This window comes from Cyanistes caeruleus, chromosome 6 (assembly GCF_971803275.1).
Source record: "Cyanistes caeruleus chromosome 6, bCyaCae1.hap1.1, whole genome shotgun sequence".
NCBI lineage: Eukaryota > Metazoa > Chordata > Aves > Passeriformes > Paridae > Cyanistes > Cyanistes caeruleus.
The window spans coordinates 41,171,952-41,193,882 of record NC_141706.1 but is presented as its reverse complement, the minus strand read 5'-3'; the positions used below and the strand labels follow the sequence as shown (position 1 = coordinate 41,193,882).

Here is a 21,931-nt window from a genome sequence, read left to right as displayed (position 1 = left end):
GTAGAGAAATATACAGACTAGTAAATAATGAATTAGGAAAAATTTACTTAAGAAAAATAGTAAGATATATGTCACCTATGAAAATAATATCAAAACTCACTTATTTTTCACCTTCCAGTAGGGAGAATTTGTCCATTCACTTTTAGGAGTGGAGTTTAATCTGTGTGTTCTCTACACTATTCTCAATCTTCTCAACAGAAATGCTATTAACGTAGTTCCTTTCTGCCACTGTGAAACCATTCTTAAAATGAGTACAAATACCTGAGCATACCTGCATCTTGCACCTGTCAGCACCATAACTTGAAGAGTGGCTAAAAATTGCTAATAAATAAATAATATAATAGGACAGTAAAAATTAAATACCTTTTTAATATAAAAACTTTTTTGATACTTGAAGAACAGTGGTCTACTAAAGTTTTTACAGGCAAGGACTGAAATGTGACTCTTCCCCTCCTCCCAAAATTTTTTATTTTTAAGTGGACAATGATGAAAAACAGAATGGCAGCAAGCAAACAAAATTTTTGAAAGTCTAAATGTTTTCACTTTTCCCCCCATCAAATAATGCATTGTCACTGTTATCCAAAGTACAGAACCTTCCCAGTGAAGTGATAAGAGATATTAAGAAGAAAGGAGAAATGATCCTTTTCTTTTGTGTTTATAAAGTGATAAAAATTATTTCTTTTAAAAGTTATGTCAGCATTAACTTATTCTTTTATTTCCAAATCTTTCCTGGGAAGCAGCAAACTATAATTGCACCCATCTGAAAAAATATCATCATAGAATTTTCTAGTGTGCAACTATAAGAAGTGGCCAAGTAGCATGGTCAATTGGATCACTCATTCAGTTAGCCTTATCAATCCAAATGTAACAAGGTGAAAAATAGGACAGAAAACAAGTTGCATTTGAATGCATTTTTGGCTAGTTAAAATGGCAGAATATTTCATATTTACATACCAGTATGTAATTTTCTTGTGGACAAGTGAGTATTGCAATGTAATGATCCAGAGGCAAAAGGAGAAATGCGAACGTGGTGATGTAAAAATTAAAGGATTTAGTACCTGGGTATCGACAGTAAAAGTTCTTTGCTGAAAAAACTGTCAAGATCCTTAACGAAACATAAATTAATATTACCACTTAATCTGGCTGAAATATTCTTAAAATTTAGGTGAGAGCACTTGAGTTCCAGCACTAAAGTCTGGCATAACTTTTTCTCAGTGCCTACAGACATTAGGCAGTTCATGTTGAACTGGATTCCAGATGTTGTTCTGAAACTTGACTCCAGAAATAGGTTTTCCTTTAGTTCAGAAACCAATTTCAATGATTTGTTCAAAGCTCAAATATCAAAAAAAGGCATTTCTTGGTTTGCTGCTTAAACTATTTTGTCAAAGTACGTAGCTATTAAGTCTAGCATCATGCCGTTTGAAGATTGTGACTGTGAAAAAACAGCTATTTACATAAATGTATTCAGCCATTTTTATGCAGTTTCATTTTTAACTGCATTGATTGCTATCAGCTCTGCTAGATTGCTTTCTTCTAGTCCAATTAAGTTCAGAAAAAAAACACTGACTAGACTTTCTCAAAGGAACAAAATTATTGATCATCATATTTCAATACTCACCACATCCATTGTAAAAAGCAACTGAAATCTTAACATGTACTTTACTCTTCAAAGTACTAAATGTGATAAGAAAAATATCATTACCTACAGCTATCACATGGCTGGTGCAAACTGTGCATCTGATCCAATTCCCAATAATGTCAATGGCAATGTTTCCATTGATGTCACTGGCACAAGGTCAGTTCCTGCAGGCAAAAGCTGTGTCTGTCTGTAATCATTTGAAAACAAAATTAAATCAGAATATTACACCCTCCTCTCAAGTACCTGTCACTAAAGGAATTTTTTTAAGATATTTTACAGTCGGTTCATGCTTTGGTGTTTTTGCAGTATAACATCTCCTTCTGTCAGTGCCAATACTCTTGAGAAAAGGTAAACTTTGAAAGTGAAGGACTGCAATAACTTCTCTTTATGGTAACCAGGCAAGACTTACAGCTGCACTGTTCTGTGCCGAAATGCTGAATGAGTGTTTTAGGCCACAAAGAAATGGGGCAGGGAATACTGATACTGGAAGCATGGGAAAATTTAAGTTGGTGGACAGACTTTACTTAATGAGGAGTTAGGATGGAACACAAACTTTTGTATTTTTAAATTATAAAAGTTCCCAGCACTGGCTTTCAAGGAGCGTGCTGACTTAAGGAATATGTTACAGTCTTTAGCATTTAGCTCTTGGCAACAAATCCATAGTTTATCTAGATATCTTGGTCACATCTAGTCAAAGCAAAAGAGCTTCCTAAAAAGCTTATGAGAAGCTTCCCATCTCAAAATTAAAATACAGTTATTTTTTCTAATATAATTATAAAAAAGTCAAATTTCCTATTTAAAAAATTAAAAAATTATTTTGCAGTCATAAAGGATCTCTGCAGGCCCTTATTCCTGTTTCCTTCTTTTTAAAATTATGACCAAAAGATGGACAATTAAGATATTAGTTTATTTTCAAATATTTGTTCCCATGGGTATCTTTTTTTTCCCCCCAGAAAAAAAACAAACAACATGGCATTTATTTTTTAAAAAAATTTCAAGGATTCTAAAAATACCTTTTTTTTTTTTTAATCATGTGTTGTTTTTTATTTTGGTTTGTAGGAGTGGGAAAGCAGTCAAATGAGGAAGAAAAAGCAAAACACCCCAAAATAAGGAAATGCATAGATTCAGTTCTATGGATCTCAGTTTCCTCTCAGTTTTGCCTTCTAGCAATCTGGTTCCTAGAGTCATACTATTCTTGATCATAGCTTATTTAAGACCACATTTCCATAAGCTACGTAAGTATTGCTTTCACTGAGAATCATTACATCCCTTACAGACCTTACATTCCCTTCTTTTTGGCTTGCTGCTTTTTCAGAGATTGCAGCAAGGTCTCCGTCTCTCACAAAAACTCCAGACGTGAATTAATTCCCACAAACATTCGTTCAGGAAAAAGTCTGTTCTATCGAAACTGAAAAGCATAGTGCATTTTAGTTGCTCTTATTGTGCAGGTCTGATTAGTAAAGCCATTTTGCCAGCACCTGTCATTCTTGCAAAATTTCAGACCCACTTGTAAGAGTGATGATATATTATATGCTCTTCTATCAAACAGTTGTCCAGCAAGTCAATCAAATATGCAGCAAGTCAATGAGAAGAGCTTAATTTTCAATCATCTACTGCATTTTCACTGTTTGGACAAACAGTAAGACATTTCTAGTCATTCAATATGCAGACACATTATCAAATCCATTCTTTTTTCCAACGTTGAAGAAAATATCCATAAAGGTGAAATCCACAGCAGCAAAAAATTTGACACCATGTTTATGTAATGCACTAACCAGTACACTGATCAAAGGTGACAGGGAAATAATTTTATTATTTTATTGTGCAAAACCCCTTCTCCCCACTCACAAGAGCTGACTCAAAAAGCCAGTTTGTAGCTATGTTCTCAGTTGTTTAAGTAGACCTTCAATAACCTTTCACGGTTACTTCACTTACATGAAGTGCATGTGAAAATGACATGTAAATGTCTACCAGGTGTCTTCCTAAGCTTAAACTAAACCAAAGAATAGGAGAGGAGAGAAATAAATAGGTTCATACCTGACAACCTCTTACTTGTTAGTGCACAGCTGCACTATAGGGTACAGGTACTATGTCATTTGTTTACAAGTGGAATGTGTAAGTGGACCTTTCTGTTCAGGAGGAACAACCAGAAGACCAGTAGTAACTTACAAGAATTTATTGTACTGGAGGGGGAATTAAAATAAATTAGATACATTACAGTTACATACAGGAGTCATGTCTTTGTTGAATACCCTCCTCTAGGAGGAAGAAGAGTAGCCCCAAAATCCTTGATAAGATTGATATCCTTGATACATGGTCGTTAGGAGATTCTGAGTCCCAGGATTTAAGATCAAAGGCCAGTCCAAATAAGTGCAACACTCCAGTCAGACAAATGCATCAATTGAGCATAATTGAGAGAAGGAAAACATGCTGAGAAAAGATTCAAGAGCTAAAGCAGGAATCACCCAAAGGCATCAATGCAAACTCCAAGGCAACAGCATTAACCTGCTGTAGATCTTCCGAGCCACAGTCAATCATTGCAGCTTAGCTAGTGGCTGCTCTGCTGTCATGTGGAACCAACAATATCCAAAGGTTTCATGCAAATGAAAAATAAAGTGGCTGGAGATAGATAGATAGATAGATAGATAGATAGATAGATAGATAGATAGATAGATGGCTTAGAGTAGTAACTATACAGTGCTGCTCATTGAAAGTATTTTTAATACTTTGCTTACAGTGTAGCAAGCAAATGGGTCATGGGCAATGAAACTTCAAAGGAGGAAAGAGGGTTTTGTAAATGTAGTGAAAAAACAGGAGAAAAACATGCATGTTCAAAAAGTTAGGTTAACAAAAGAGATTAGACTCAAGGACTGCATCAACTGATATTGTCACATAAAATATTAATGTTGTTTAAGGGAGACTCAGATTGAATGTGGTTACAGGCTTCAGTGACAGGCAGGACAGCAAATGTTTCCCAGTTATCAAAAATAAGTGTGAGACAGGAGTAATTAAGGGCTCTTTGCTAGTTTCTCTAAGCTTGCAGCATTGTTAGAGGAATTGTGAAAGTGACAGGAGAATTTTAATTTTGAATATAGAGCCACATCTGTAAAACAAAGGCAATTTTTCAGTATCAATACAGCAAGGAAAATGAAATATAATCTTTTTCTTAGATTAAATTTTCTCAATTCTTAGAGGAAAAAATGTGAACTTAGAAGTGTCCTGACCCAGTCCAGACCTTTCCAAACCAATGCAAATCCAGCACAAAGTGGATTTCTACCATCTTTGGGGTCACTGGCATCACCAATAACAGTGCAATAACAAATGCCAAATAATTCACAGTCAGATATCACAAACGTTTTTGGAAACAATGACTACCTTCCTGGTCAACTTTAGAAACCCAAGACTTCTGAAATTATTCGCATACACCCCTGCAACTTACAGTGAAAGCTAGACCATTTCTTCAAAATCATCTCAATCATTTAAACACTAAGGCTGTCTCTGAGCTGACCAAAGGACTGCACTGACCTGAGAAATAAGCATTTCTCAGTTTGAAGAAGTGTTGAAGTTTCATTGGTTTTGTGGTATGTTCCCTTCCTGGAAGAGAGAAAATGTGGCTGATAGAAATGCTGTAAGCAATACCAGAATTTGATGAAAGCCTGTATTTCCAACTCAAAGCCATTCTCTTTTGAAAATTGACTCCAGCTGATGTATTAGCTGTTCTTTGTGTGCTATTCCTTTAATCACTGTCAAAAATAAAAATATCCATAACTGATTTTCCTCAGACTAAAACATTGAAATATACCTTGAAAACTATATAGCTCTTACTGCCACAAACAAAAGTTTAAACGCTTCAAATTGTATCCTACAAACTTTGTTTATACTGTGGAATATATTGTCATCTGTGAAATGGGTACAGAAAGCTGAATAATAAAATATTTTTAAGTGGGAATACTCACACCAGCAATTCACCTTTATTAGAAGTTATGTTTGATTAAATCATTGGTCTATTCATACAAATCTAAGAACCATTTACTAGAAAACACAGCTCCCAAAAAACTTTCCTGCAATTTTCAGTATATATTACAGAAATATAGTATTACTGTCCCCTATTCTTTTTTCATAAGCTGCTATGGTAACTGAGAATTAGCTGATGTGAATATTCTATAATTTCTGCTTGTAAAATAAACAGAAGTGAGCAAGGCCTTTAATGAGATTCATGCCTTTAACATTTTCAATTTCACTCTGAAGTTTATAGATTAATTTGCAAAGTGAATCCTGAGATCATTTTTGGGGGTTTTTACAAACATATAAATATATAAATATGACTAATATAAATATAAATAATTATTTAATATTATTATTAATATATCATATAATATAAATGTATTATTAATATATAATTATGTAAATAATACAATTTATATATATAAATATATATATATATATAAATATATATATATAAATATATATATATAAATATATAAAATATAGTCTATATTTATATCTATATAAACAGACTAATAATAATACTTATAATACTAAATACTAAAACATATACTCTACATAATGCTACGTAGAGTAAGCAAGGTCATGTCACAATTCTGAAACAGCTCTCAAAGAGCCCTGTGAGTCTTATCCTATACTGTTTTAGTTTGTTTTGTTTCCCAGTATCTGATGATTAGTCTCACTATATATAATAAACACAGATACCCATTGCCTTAGATATGCAAATGGATGATACCTAGAGCAAAACTAATAATCTGAGCAACTCAGCAACTCTGTGGCACATGAAGTGCCCTTGCCTCAAATCTCAGGAGAAGGGATCCTTGCTGCCAGTAGCTTGGCAGAGGAGTGCATGGAAAGTCCTGTGTAATAAAAAGCTGTCTCCCCACACAGTATCTTGTGAAGCAGGGGAAACTGTGATTTCTGGGAAACATAGGTTGCTTTTTAGAATAATAAATCCAAGTACCTGACTGAGGTCTTTCAGGGCACTCTGCTTCTGGGCAGTCTGGGAGGCAGTTGAGAGATAGATTTAAAAGAAAAAGAGATTAAATTTGACTTAAAAATATTCAGTGTGCTCATTACTACTAACATAGCCAGACTAAAAAAAAAATTTAAATTTGGAGAACATCATTATTACAGTATTTAATAATTTTAATAATTTTGTATTACAGGTGTATTTACAGTTCTAAAGAGAATATTTAGTAAGTAGAACTATACAGTGATGCATAGAGAACAGAAGGGAAAAACCAGTGTTAGTGTTTTGGAAAATTGTGGCAGTAAATCTGCAGTAAGTCAGGGACAGATTTTACAAGGGCTATTCCTTCTTGGCTAAACTTCCTCTCCTATGAGTAATATTTTGCCTTTTTCACTGAATGTGTATCTTTACCTTCCAAAAGAGAATCTGAAAAATGCTGCCTTTTTGCTATGTTGCAACTTAACTAATACTACATATACATAGCAGAATGTATGGTGCTTAATTTTTTGGTTGATAATAAACTTACCTTCTTCTGCTAAAGTAATCCTATTTTTAATAGATTAAGCAACAGATCATGGTCATGCATTATTTAAACAGAACATAACATTTATACACACTTCAAAGTAATTTTCTTCAAACTCATATTTCAAGGAAGTTAGTGATGAATACCTCCACACACTTTTTTTTCCACTTCCTCACACTCATTATTGGTAGGAAAATTCACAACTTGTGATAGTATTGTAGCTGTTGTTGTTCTGTTTTTTAGTATTTTGTTGAGAGTCAGGTACCAAACTCACACTGAGAGAGTGTGTCCAGTCTGTTTAACCAAAACAAACCTATACAAACCTCCACACATAGGAATTTATGTGCATGAGGGTACAGATGTCATACTAATATATTATGAATATATATATACTAATATATTATTTTTTTTTATTTAATTCCTTTTTTCCTGTCTAAGACACGAGTAAAAAATTTAGAGATATAAGTTCAATTTTTTTTTATTTTTTTTTTTTCAGAATAATGCATTAGGTGTTTAATTTAATATTTGTAATTACAAGGATGTAAGGGGAGGAGTTGTCTCAGGAATAGATTCCCAGTTGTTGCAGACATCATTGGAGCACACAAAGGACACACCACATTGCAAATATTTAAGTGCTTTGTGCCAGATGGAGTATGTAAACTAAGCTGAAAGGCAAAGCCTCAGTCAGGCAAAGACTCAGCCTTTGAGACAAAGAACATAACATCAAAATTTCCTTAAATACTTTCAATTATACAAGTTATTGATAGTCTCATTTGAAGTGCTGCCTTGCTTGGAAATTCAGGTATAAAACAGAAGAAAGGTCTTGGTAGACAGAAAAATTCAATGTGTAAAAGCAACCACTGCTTAGCTTAACTTTCAGAATTTGTAAATAAATTTAGCTATTTAAACTATGTCTCATGTTATGTTGATTCTCTGCTTTCATAATAAATCCTGCCCCTCAAGGATATCTGTATCCAAAGTACCTGTGCCGTAATGTAGACTATAATAGCCCTCTGTGTTAGGAGGAACAGGGACAGAAATAGATACTGTATGACTAAATGCTGATTGACAGTTCCTTCACATGCTCAACTCTTCTCAAACAAAACTGCAATAAAAAGACTTTATATCATGCTACTCAAGAGATAGTAAAATGTGTAAACAACTGTAACCCTGTGGAAGAAAAAATATACTTTATTATTATCATGACACACTGAAACATTATTTTTCAAATACATTAGCCAGAGATCAAATTATTCAGTGTCTAATGAGAAAGGAAGCGTTCCTTCTCAATTACCCATTAAAATGCTGTTTCTAACAAAAAAAAATATCACATGGAAGACTGTTGCTATGTAAATACTTAAAGGAAAATATTTTCATGGCATGTGAGAAAGAAACAAGAGGGAAACAGTAGAGAGACAGTGACTGAAACGTCTGCCAGGTACATATCCAAGACAGCTTAAAAGCCCTTATGAAATGAAACCTAGCTTTTGAAGCTGTCAGAGTTTACCACCTTGATACATTATTGTACAAGTCTGAAGAATTCCTTGACAGAAGAACTTTTATAAAGAGCAGCTGAGACACTAGGAAAAGCATAGGGCCTCTCTCACAAAATAATGGTTTATAATCACACACATGATAAAGAAATGTATCATCTTAGTGACTGACAGACACTCATAAGTGCACAGGGAAGACAACTGGAGCCCCCACAGCAACTGGCTCTCAAGGCTGGCAAAAGACCTATCAACATTTCTGTCAGAAATATGACCATTTACAAATTGGTGCCCCAGTGCCCTATTTGCTTCCTGTATTTCATTGTCTTGGGTCAAAGCCTAAGAAATAAGTACTAGGTAGAAACTTCCAGTCTATTAGAGAGCTTTAAATGAAGTCTGAAAAAATCTTAAAACATAAAATAATTTAAATAATTAAAAAGAAAAAGAATACCGCTATTTCTTTTGTCTATAAGTGAAAAGATGTTTATCTTGAGGAGTAAAATGCCCAAGAACAAATAGAATAAAAAACAGATAGGTCGTGTAACTGGGAATATTATATGGATGCTTTTTAAAAGCTGAAAAAGATCTTTATCAGCAACACTGCAAGGTAATCTTTGAGGCACAAATAAATGAAAGAGAAGCCTTTAAATGCAAAAAGAATGAAGCATGCAAAACTGTTCTTAAAAGAATGTAATAAAACAATTAAATTTCCTATAAATGAATTTTTAATATATATATATATAATAACTGGACAAAAGATGAAACAAAACCTTATAAAAATTAAAAAACAGCATGGTCCTTTAACAAAGAACTTGAACTTGAAGAGTTTTTGGTACAGAAAACTTTTGGTCTGACCAGATGCAGCCAGCCACTTTTGATCAGCAGCAGGACTAGGTAAATAAATCTGAAGACGCTACCTAAGATCCTAAAGATGGATAAAGCCTGCCATATGCACCCAAGTATGGTTACCCAAAAAAAAGAAAGAAAGAAAAAAAAAGGTCAATTTCTGCAGCACTTCTATTTCATTTCACCAACATTGTGATTGTTTCTGTGTTTATTATTAGACCCAAAATGTCAATGTTTGAGTCATGATGCTTGTCTTGAGAAATCAGTTTCAGTGTAACTCCGGTGGAAATTATGTTGTGCTCCGGGGAGATGAGAATTGGTAGATAAAGGGTCTCTTCTCACTGAAGACTCTAAGCCATGCTTTGTAACTAAATTTGTGGTAATTAGAAGTAATTTATTAAATTTAGTAGCTCATGCCTCTGATACCCACTACCGACTTTTGAAGCTGTGACAAGTGGAACACAATCTTGCCTTTCCCCAGTCCACCAATTTCAGTGGAATTTGTGTGTATGGAATATTTTTGTTAAGTCAGGGCCAGGAAGTACTTTGCAGTCATAAGGGTCAAAGTGTAAACAAATATGGAGCAAAGAGAAGCTAATTACCAACTACTGTCAATTATCCTTCACTATTTTTTCCTATTCTTTGCTGTGTGATTTTCCAAATGGTATTCTCTTGATCCAAGTAGACACCTTTCAACCATGTGAAGACATGCACTTGAACCCTAGAGCAGGAAATAAATCATAACAATCTAAAAATTAACTGAAAAATCAGACAAAATCCAGACTAAAACAACCTGTGCTTTCACCTATGACATTATTCAAGTTTTACCTAGATGTGCTTGAAAACAAAGTTCCTTTGTGCCATTTAATGACCTGACAATATTATCTCACCTAGCCAATCTTGGAGCACATCATCTACTGCTTCTTAAACAATCATGTAATAGAGCTATCATGTATGCAGGTTTTATGAATACATGATTCAAACCCTCTAAGATTTATACTTGGCATTATTTTTCAGGTTTACAGCTCACCAAACAGGTCCAAACATGAGCTGCCGACCCTTAGGCTTCCAAAAGGCATGAATCATGTTGTAGAAGTGTTCTCAACTTTACAGGAAAATTATTCAGTTTGGCAAGTACATAACCTAGTGCATGCACAGTTGGTATAGTGCATCTGGAACATATATAATCCTCCCTGTATTTGCATACACCTATTTTAGAGTGGGCAAATTAGCACCTCAGATATTCCTGAGTAATTAGGGCTTCAGAAACATTTTTACATCTTACTCTACAACAGTCCCAGGACTGTTTGAAATGCACAGGCAGATAGGAATCTAATCAATGTTACATTGTTTCAGCAAGAGAAAGTAATACTCACAAAGGAAATTAAACTATTTTCTTTAAATTAAGCTAAATTTGCTACACGGATGTAAGATCATCCAGATTCACTTCTACTTCCTTCTTACCTGAACCACACATTCAACTAGAGAGAAATTGCTTATTTTGAGCAACCAAATGCACCATCACTTAACAGAACTTGGCATTGAAGGAAACATGAGAATTTATTCCACATGGAATGGGACTAAATATGCAGTGCATAGGTGATAAGACACTGCTGCCAAGTACCAAAAGTAGCCTAGGGATTAAATTTGGGGTGAAAACATGCAAAAATCAACACAAGAAGGGAAATTATAAATGCAAGAAATGTTCTTTAATTCCAGTTTAATTGATAATCAATCTGAAAGTCACATGTTCTCTCCAGAGAGGAGAGAATGTGACCAAAGTGAATATGAGCATTATTCTCAAGCAGTAAGATAGCAGGTGAGTAAGTATCTTGCAACTGATATTTCAAATTAATTTCTGTGGAAATTGCATAAACCAGGCTATTAACTCAAATATTTATTGCACGTTTGCTAAATATCAATGCATCAAGAAGAACTTCTAATGAAGATCTAAATCCTAAAATTTCTCCATTAGTTGAAATTGGTTACATAGGTCTAGCTTTTTTCAGGTATGCAGGTTTTTCCTCTCTTGAAGAGGCTGACCACATCCCAACATCCTGTATGATACTGCTGATGCAAAGTATACTATCCAACAGATCATAACAATGAGGAAAATCATCCAGTGGCCCAGAACCAATTTATCACTTTTCTTTCCAAAGCATTTTTGTCTATGAGCATGGGGTTGTAGCTTGTACTAGGTGACTCCTCTGGCAGATGTCTGGTCTAAGGTCAGCACAAAACCTCCTTCTTCAGTTTCATTTTTCACTCGCTGTGTGTAACAAAAGAAGAGCTAGAGTTAGCATTTTAAGGCACTTTTGAAAACATGGTATTGGAAAGCTGAAAGAAATCATTAGCACTGATTCAGTGCTTCTTAAAACTAATCTTATATATAAATATATATATATATATAATATATATACACATTTGTTTTCACAATGAGTGCTTTAATCCTTCATCTTAAAACTAAGCAAAACCCCAAAACAAAAAAAGCCCAGCACTGATGAGCAATCTTGCAATAACGAATCAGTGTGCACACATGAGGGAAAAACAAATGCAGTTGGGAAACAGATTTCGGTGTCAAGTTTCCCCAAGTGTTGTTATAAATATCAGGAAATTAAAAAATGCTCTTAAAATGCATGAACATTATTTAGGTCTTTAATCTGGAAGGGGCATGATTGATTTTGCAGGGTGGAAACTGCCAACTGTACCAGTGCCTGCAGATGGAAGGGGCCGGCACATAGCTGCCAATTTCAGGGAATATATTTCAACTACTCTCTAAAATGGATTGCAAAAGCTTGTTGTCTTCTGCTTGCTCCTCCAGGCTCATGCTGCACTAAACAGCTTAGGGGGAGAACAGCATCAGTCTTTTCTTGAAACAAGAACAAGTCACAGAACATGACTAATTTAGAAATGCCAAAAAATTAAAAACCTAAACCTCTGAGCGCAATGGTGCCACAAGCTGAAAGGGAAATAATAGCCAACTCAAATTTAAATCTCACTATTTACACAGTCATCACACTGTGGTCATTTTGAACCACAGTGAGAGAAAAACTGACCTTTAAATTTAAAGTTCACTTTTACATCCTTATACAACATCCTTACATCCTTATCATATAAGGAAGAACATTTTCTGGAAACACAACTTCACTGTGTGTAACACATTCTTGAAGTTCCTCTTGCACTGTTAGAAAATGGTAAAATAATAGAAGATGTAGATTAATTTTTCAAATAAAACCGTCTTTAAATACAAATGCTCTTGAATCTCAGCTTCCTCACTTTCCTAAATGCCTCAGATTTGAAAATCTGGTTCCTGAGAAAACATTTTGGATGGTACAACTTTAGACTATCAGAGCTGATAGCTGATAGTCTCCAAAGCTTCTCATGCAGCCATTATGTCAGTATAAAGAGAATCAATTTTTTTTTTTGCCCAAGTGTCAAACTTGGCTTCTTTCGTCCTTTCAGTTGGCTAGACATGCACATCTCTTCCAAATTTTTTGTCTTAGCTCTTCTCCTATACTGAAAAATTACTTTCCAGTGGCAAAAGGAAATTAAGTAGTGCAAAGCCATCTTTCTAAGCGATTTTCTACAGCTTTGTTCTTTCAAAGATTATCTGTTCTCTTTCCTTCTACTTTGCAGTGGAAACTGTGCTTATGCCAGCACCTTGTTAAACTGATTGCTGAGTCTTTTCCTCTGGAATTTAGCACCACTACAGCAGGTTAGCAACAGAGGCTGTCTCAAATGTCTTGTGTTAAGGACAGATCTGAAAAGTTATCTGCACTGTGGAGTAAAGCTGTTTTGCTGGCAGCAAGAATACTAGAATGGATATAAAGTGTCTTGAGGAAAATTGTCTTTAGGACTGCATCCCATTAAAGACATTTGAGTGGTATTTTGTCCCACTGGTTCCAGCAGCGGCAGAACGTCATCCCTGCTATAGTTGTACTGGTATAATACACATCTACATAGTGACGTGAAAATAACTCATTCTCCCCCTTTCAGGGATTCTTCCTCTATAATCTTTTTTATTTATTTGCAGATCTCATTTGCATCTTGTGCCACTACAGAAACGAAATTGCTTGTTCACATTCTTCCCCACTATGTAAGACAAAGCAAAGTGCAAGAAAAGCCCTTTGCTGTCTTTCTGAAACATTCCTTTCATGCTCACTGCAGGTTTGTGAGATATGCTCTAACATCATTTGTTACATATTTCATACTGCAATGCCATGCTTGATTACATCAATCTATACAAAACAGAAACTGGCAGCCAGTCTCCCAATTTCTGCCAACTGTAAAGGTTAACATGTACGTTGGCATAATGTGGGTGTGTAAATAAGGGAATTTGTGTAGTCCTTTATTTAGCAATGTAAGAAAACATATTTCAGGTCGGAGATGAATAGTTTTCCTTCCCTCCAGGTGTCTATTTTCTATTTTGGAAATTTCAAGGAAGGGATTAAACATGCACAAGCACTACTTAGCAACAAAACACTAAGGGAACCATACTGTGTGTACTATAACTTCATTTCATAAGACTATCATCACAAACTGCCAGTATTTCATCACTGCCAAGATGTCTTTGGAGAGAGACAGGAGAAGTCAAGGAAGTGGCTCTCAAGACACCCCCAATAAGCTCTCTGCCATCACTCAAGCCTCCCATAAGGCAAGTTCACCATGCCCAAGGATAATTAACAAATTTACTTCTAGACCAACAACCTTTAAGAAAAAAAAATATTTGCCCAATCAAGCAGGTTTATGGTTACAATATTGCATCTTTAGAAGTTCTTATTATTGGACAAGTAAAGACATAAATCAGCAACTGTCTTATATAAATACTGTTGGTATAAAACAAAGTTATATGTGTTTGTTTATTTGTAAACTAAATATTTTCTAACCTGGTGCAGAAATCCAGAGTAAATTAATCTAACATAACTGATATTTCTCTTGATATTTTATTCTGGAATTGCACAAAATAACCAAACCATTTGGCATCAATTAGCAGTCATTTCACAGTAAGGATAAAAAGGAATTACTGATATACCTGTGCCTGTTCAGAATCTTGGTTTGTGCAGCAATTTGTGGTGATAACTAATTAAAAAAACCCCATTCAAATAAAGATCCACAAATTTTAAGCAACAACATATTTGCCATCCTTCTATGTATACTTTACTGTCTTCCATGAATTGCAAACTACAACAATGTGTTCCTTTGCTAAAGTATTAGAAAAGAAGAAAATTGCAGGTCACATGGAATGCAGACAGTGGTCAGACAGTAAGTGCTTTCAAAGCTCCTGGTCTCCTGAGTCTCCAGGATGAGTTGTAAGATTGGAAGAGAAAATTTAAAAGTTTGCAGCACTCAGAGGTGCATGAAGGTGATCACACCTTTACCTGTGTACTGGCTTAAGCACTGAAAGACCACTAGTCCAAAAGAAAGGCAGTGTCCATATACTCAGAAAAGTACTTGCAACAAATGGCAGTTCATACGTGTAGTCACCTCTGCTTAAATACAGAACATTGGCTCAACACATTCCCCATCAAGAATCAAAAGCCTGGAGAAACAGAAAATACTAAATTGGAGCTTCATAGAAAAGTCCTACCTACATCTACAGCTCTACCTTTAGCAAACATGACTAAGCAAAAATAAGTTTTCTGTTTAATAAGCTATGAATCCATTGACATTATTTTTGTGCTGTTTTGCTCTTGTGATTGTAACATGAGGGTCAAACACTGAAATTCTTATTCTGATATATATAATATATATATATAAGAATATATAAATTATATATTCTTGAAGGAAATGTGACCAGCACAAAAGAAACCTGTATCACTTTTAAATGGATAACCTGTGGCCGCATATCTCTGCTAGAATTGATATAAGCCGCACACACACCCTTACAAAGTAAAATGTATTTGAGTTTGGTGTACTTGCAACTGTCGTTAGTTAAAAAGGGTAAAATTTGTAGAACACAATTAAAGAAACAAAGAAGTAGAGCAATAGTAAGTGTGAAAGATTTTCTCCTGAATATGTTGGATGAATGTTACGAAGTATTCTCCAAACAAAATGGCCAGTTGGAGATTTTGAAAGGAAAGTATAAATTATATGGTTTAGGTGTTTCTGTAAGAGAATAGATCATTTTTCTTACATTCTGAAGTGCAATGCCAAAGAAAAAAAGATTTTCTGATGTGAATAATAAAAGCAAAGGCAATGGGAAAAATTGTGATTAGAAAAAAAAATTTGCAATGGGATTTCTAGAGTCACTTATTGAAGATTTAAGAACTACTTATTGAAGACACTTGTAAGTCCAAACAACAATAATCCAGTATGCTTACATTGGGCCAGAGCAAAAAAACATTTAGATTGAAGGTTCTAGTGATAAGAAAACATGAGAAAATGCCACCATCTGATCAACACTTAATTAATTTCAGTAAATATGGAGCTATTTTAGTATGTCAGAATATGAATATACTGCAATTATTTTTCTTCTTCAGGGTAAGACTAATTTCTTGAGGAGAAATTATGCTCATCTTTACATATATTACTGCAAAATTAATAATGAAATCCTACATCAGACATTAAGCTAGCATGTGTTAAACAGATTCTTAAAAATGTTTAAGAAGTATTATCTTTTCCGTTGTGAATATAAGCAGATAGATAGACTAAACCTTTTTATGCTAGGAAAGTCAGTTAACTAAATGGCATTTGTAAAGATCAGCTCAGAAACTGCAAGTACTGCAACTGCATATTTGCACAGTGCACACCAGAGTGGACCTTAATATCACCTGCAGCCTCTAAACACTACTGTACTATTGCTCTTAATAGTAATAACAACAACATTCATCTTACTGGATACAGCAGTTCCTATTTTTGTATTCACAGTAAAGCTTTAAAAATTTTCAAGGCACTTTCAGAGGTACTTTTTCTTAAAGATAAAAAAAAAATCCCAAGTGTTTAACTGTAATCACTATTGGGAAAATACATTAGTAATGTACACTTTAGAGCACTTCTGAAAAGCTACACTCCTAATACCAGGTAAATGATATATGTTTTAGAAACACTTATGAATGCCTATTCACTTATTAGTCTGGCATGGCCTCAAAACAGTATTGGCTAAACAATAGTGCTTCCATCATGGTTTTGTGTATGGTCAATGAAGTAAACAATATGCATTTTTTTAAAACGCTTGAATGCGTGCTTACACAGCAGTTTATTCAGATCCATTATGGACATCCAAGTAAATAAATGTTCCAAAGTCCATAACTATATATTTTGTAAATACAGTGCTGCTAGTTTCTACAGAATAAATAATAGGCACTATAACAATACCACATGCACAGGGGTTTATCCAACAATGTACTTCACCACAAAACAGATTTCGCAACTTCTTGCTGGCATTTTCCCCTGCTCCCCATCATTTCTTTGTTTTGTTTTTAAATAAAGGTACTAAAAGGGGAGAACATTACCCATCAAGAAGCTGTTACATTTTGAGAATACACAATCATTATGAGAAATAGCATGAAAGGGAATTTTTTTTTCCTGAGAATCTCTGTAAAACTGTAGGCCCTTTTTTGATCTCACCACCTTACATTGACCACCAGCTGACTTAGATGAGTTCTGCAGTTGAGAGCCACAGTTTTACATTAATAGCATTTGCTGCTTTGAGTAATTGCTCAGTAAAAAATCAGGAAGGGTTTTGTATCTGAGTACAAATACCGGCAGAGAGCAAGTTCTTTAATAATCTGATGCATAGCTATATGGGGGTGAGAACTTGCCTTTTGCAGCCATCCTGAAAGCTTTAACCTTTATTCTTCTTTCATTCATGTTTTAGGAGTGCTAACAGGACGAATGATGCCCTAGGAATGAAACAAATAACTACTGATCAGAATTGCAAATAGATAAAGGGATAAGATTAGGATCTCGTATCTGTTTCGTAAGAAGCTCAGGGCCATTAAAGGAGGATGAAAAAATTATTTTGGCTACAATTTGTGCCACAGTGACAAAAAAATAGTCCAAATTAATTCTTCACAGGCCTTGAAGTGAATAAAAGACATGGATAGAAGGGAACAAAAAAGAGGGAGAGAGCCTAATCAAGAAGAGCCCTTCAGCAAAAACCCAAGAAAGTAAGTTAGATTTTTTTGAGTATCAGGATAATCCGTAGATATTTAAGATAGGCTTTAAATAGTCAAAGTAAGCAGACTAAGGCTTTTGACTTTTAAATGGGCTTTCCTTCCACATGGACCCCATAAACTATGATTTTCCAGGGCCCGAGGCAGATTAGTTTTGAACAAAAAATGTCTTAATCACTCGGAGATGGGAGAGGATTCTATATTCCAAGCAGCCTGTAAATTTGCAGAAGTCTGATGATATATGTACATGACACCCTTGCAAGTATTGAAATTAAATTAAAAATAATGAACTACTTAAAGTCTATTCATGGATATTCCTGACAGAATCTACGTGGGCTTGGGAGAAAGGAAAATTTGCTAAATTCATAATTCACTTAGGAACAGTTTGCTCAGTGTATGACCCATTTAAATATTTTAAAATGTACATTTTTTACCAGTTTTACTCCTTTTTAGTCTTCAAAGAGCCATTAAAATAACTTTTTAAAGGTCCAACAAAAGAGCTAAATGAATACAGAAGTGACACCCTTGATTTCAGAAAGGCTATGCACTCACCAGTGTACTAAAGCCTGAATATAATGACTTCAGTCTCATTCCAGGGGTGCTAAGGCAGGATTACAGACAAACTGGTTTTATGATACATGACCATTCTACTTCATCAATTGTATAGTGTCTTTTCTTGATGCTCTGTTGGGAAGTACAGCACAAACCCTGCTTTGCTGACACTAGATTTGTAATCCACATTTTTTAAGTACGGGACAAGGATATTTAAGAGTGTTAGAAGTAATAGAATATTCTAGGAAGTTTTCAGAACAAAATAAAAACTTTAAATTAGTCCCTACATTTATCTTCAGTGCAGCAAGAATTTGATTATGTTTATCTTTTTAAATACTATATTATTTTTTCCCATGTAATTTATATAATTTCTTTTGTGATCTTATCTACATCTATAAATACCTGTCTGAAAAGTGCAAAGCAGACAGAGCCAGGCTCTTTTCAGTGGTGCCCTGTGACAGAACAAGAAGCAATAAGAACAGACTTAGGGAGAGTCCCTCTGAGGATGACTGAGGTTGCTTCATGAAGATGTGGGCTCCTCCTCCTTAGAGATATTCAAAGGCCATGGGGATGTGGTCCTGGGCACCCAGCTCCAGGTGGCCCTGCTTGAACTGCCTGGCACTAGATGATCTCCCAGCCTACACCATTCTGAGATTCTATAAAAGCTATTTCTTCCAACTGATTTGTTTTAAATTGTTCATTCCTGTCTCAAAGCCACATAATTTTCATACAAGTTGTGTGTCTCATAAATTTTTATGAATAATGTTTTAATCCACAAGGAAATAAAATTCTTTCTCGGTTCTTTTTTTTGTGTGTGTGTGTGATCTAAAGAGATAAACTTAATGGCTATGAATTTCTCATCCCTGAAAAAAAATTTGCTAATGTTATTTTTGTGTTGTTTTTTCAAATTCTGAAACTTACTTTGAATTTTGGTAATTGTATCAGATAATGAATGACAGAGACCTACTATACAATCCCTCATGAAAAAAATTTCATGCTAGATTTTATTAAATAGGAACATTAGTATTATTTCATTCAGATCTGTGTAAAATTTTAGAATACAAAAATTAATCAGGAATAGTTAATTTTTAATATACTTGCTCCTATACAAATAAACCAAATTGTGATATGACTGGTGCTTAATTTTAAACAATTGCTTTTTTAAACAATGTCTTGTCTTGCTGGTGTTTTCATAAGTCTTTTGGTTTCATGAAACCACTAAGGTATTTTTTAAAGTGGTTGCATTATCTAATATCATGTGAGAAGTAACATTATAGTCCTGTTTTGATGTATTGTAAAACTGGAAGTGTAATCACTGCATCCTGCACTGTGAGCTGTATAAGAGGAGATTCTACTCATCAAATCATAGACTAAACTCATAGAATATCCTGAGTTGGAAGGGACCCATAAGGATCATCAAAGTCCAGCTCCTGGCTCTGCACAGAAGAGTCCCAAGAATCACACCCTGTGTCCCCGAGTTGTCCAAACACTTCTTGAACTCTGGCAGGCTTGGTTAACCTAGCCCAGTTAGCTGGCAGCCATACATTTGTTCTGCTGTGCTTTAAGGATTGCAAAGTTGGTTAGAGAAGAAAAATGAACATGCAAAATTTTGCAGCTTCAACCTAAAACACATTACCTACACCATGATGAAAACTGGTTACAGTGTGCTAATTTCACTCTGCAGAGAAAGAGATGAGATGAGATGAGATGAGATGAGATGAGATGAGATGAGAGTTGATCTCAAGACTTTTCTTGTTGGCTGTGACTGTTCTCAACTTAAGTTTACCATCCAACAGAAAAAAGGCCATTTACTTTGTAGTAATAATGTAGTCACAGGAGAATTCTCAATTTTTTTTTCTCTTTCCCTCTGCAAAACAAAAGCAAAGTTTTCTTCAAAAAATACACCAGAGTAGCCCTAAAAGATTTTACAGCCACTTGCTTCCTGATAATAATGTCTCTAGGTTCTATCAGAAAAGGCCTTCCTACCATTCCACAGCTATTTCTCATCTCTCCTTACAGAAAGAGACTGTAGTAAAATGTTCATCAGATATAAATTAAGCACTCTTTTGAGTCATCTGTGCTGCATACAGGCAATAACAAGAAAGTTGCTGAAAATTAACTAGTTGGGTTTGAAGAAAATACATTCCTTTTAAATAATACTGGGAAATTTCTTACCTTTTATTTTTAAAAATTGTTAGTAACACATGGACTTCAGAAGTAAACATTTTCAATTCCTCATACCTGGCCAAAAAGCAGGCTGATCTGTTGAATTTTGTACTTTTTTTTTGACCATGTTTCATAAAAGGACACCCAAGGGGTAAAATTTAATGTAATTTGAAGAGGTTTTTTGTTTTTTTTTTTTATTTTCCTATTAGGGTTTGAAAACACTGCTGTTGTCAGATGAAGTAAAGTCTGCTCTTCACCACCCCCACCCCCTGTGCAGGGCAAGAAATCCAGAAATTACTTCTCTTTTAAGAATAACTGTAAGAGGTCATAGTTAAGACATTTAATAATCTTTTAAAATGTTTTCCTATAATTCATGTCGAATTTTTATTCACCAGTTTTTGCACCAGCTTTTTTTCTATTTTCTTGTCATATGACAGCTTATTAGTGGTTCAGAAACTTTATTTTAAGGATAATGGGAATTATCCCATTATCCTTAAAATAACTTCTACTGATATGCAGGCATATTCAAAACTTTATTAATTATTTATATTTTTTATATATTTATTAAGCATTTTTAAACTCCTGAAGTGCTTATCCAAATCAAATTTCAAGTAAAGTCGTGTAGCATATCTACTGGTTAAAAAAAATACATATAATAAAAGATGTTAGAGATATAAAGGAGAAGACACAAGACAAACTACTGGAAGAGTATGATGTTCCTTCAGGGCATATCATCTATTACTGAAGATAACAAACTATAAGCAGTAAACTGTGTTATTACAGCTATAATAAGTGGCAACAAAACCACTGTAGAGGAGGAAATGCAGAGACCTGAAACTTAAAAAGATCAGCAGATAAGCAGAATGCTACATGATAGGTGAAATGAGATCCTCTGAGAAATTAATCTTGTGCCATAATATGCCAGCAAACCTATGTGATTTGAGACTAACTTTAATGTAAGTTTAGACTCAAGATATACAAACTGCAAAATGCTGGTAAACAGCAAATGACAGTACCAGCCTCAGACTTGGCTGCTGATTTGAGAGGTATCTTATAGAGAGCTCCTCTTCCTCCACAGGCTTCTTCCTGCTGTTAGAGACAAAATAAATCTAATAAAGAGTATTTCCCATTGTGACATAGAACATTACCTACTCTGAATATCTGTCTCTTCTCCCTCAGCTTTTTGTGAACAGCCAAAAATATATTAATTTTAAAAATCATGTATTGTTTTAGGAGTGGCCACCAATCTTACACAGATATAACCACAAACACTTTAGGTAGGATTTTGTGTCTATTAAATCAGTCTCATACAAGAGGCTAAATGACCAAAAAAACCCCAAAATTCAAAAGCCAAAAAACACAAGAAAACCCAGGGAAACAAAACACAACAAAACAAAACAACCAAACAAGCCCTGAGTCTAAGTCTGTACATATGGTTTTCAGGGGTCATTTACCACACATTTGCTTTTTTGTATTTTGCTTTAGTAACTCCAGCATTACACTTCCTGCCATGGGTACAAGCATTTCTAGTCAAATTTTAATGTGTTCAAAAATCAGAGTAAGGGACCACTTTATCCTGTTTTTATCCTGTTTTGAAGATGTGGCATATCTGATGTTTCACGC

At 34.5% G+C, this 21,931-nt stretch overlaps 1 long non-coding RNA gene across 1 annotated transcript in view; it reads right to left on the bottom strand.

Annotated features, from left to right (window-relative positions):
* Nucleotides 1-21,931, bottom strand: part of LOC147652624 (uncharacterized) — a 37,789-nt gene that overhangs the window by 1,706 nt on the left and 14,152 nt on the right. The window contains exons 4-10 of the long non-coding RNA XR_015287644.1: nucleotides 12,533-12,657; nucleotides 10,079-11,745; nucleotides 8,124-8,310; nucleotides 6,609-6,647; nucleotides 5,165-5,233; nucleotides 1,703-1,826; nucleotides 272-321 (exon numbers count right to left, since the gene is read on the bottom strand). This is a non-coding gene — a long non-coding RNA (uncharacterized LOC147652624). The remainder of the gene's footprint in view (nucleotides 1-271; nucleotides 322-1,702; nucleotides 1,827-5,164; nucleotides 5,234-6,608; nucleotides 6,648-8,123; nucleotides 8,311-10,078; nucleotides 11,746-12,532; nucleotides 12,658-21,931) is intronic.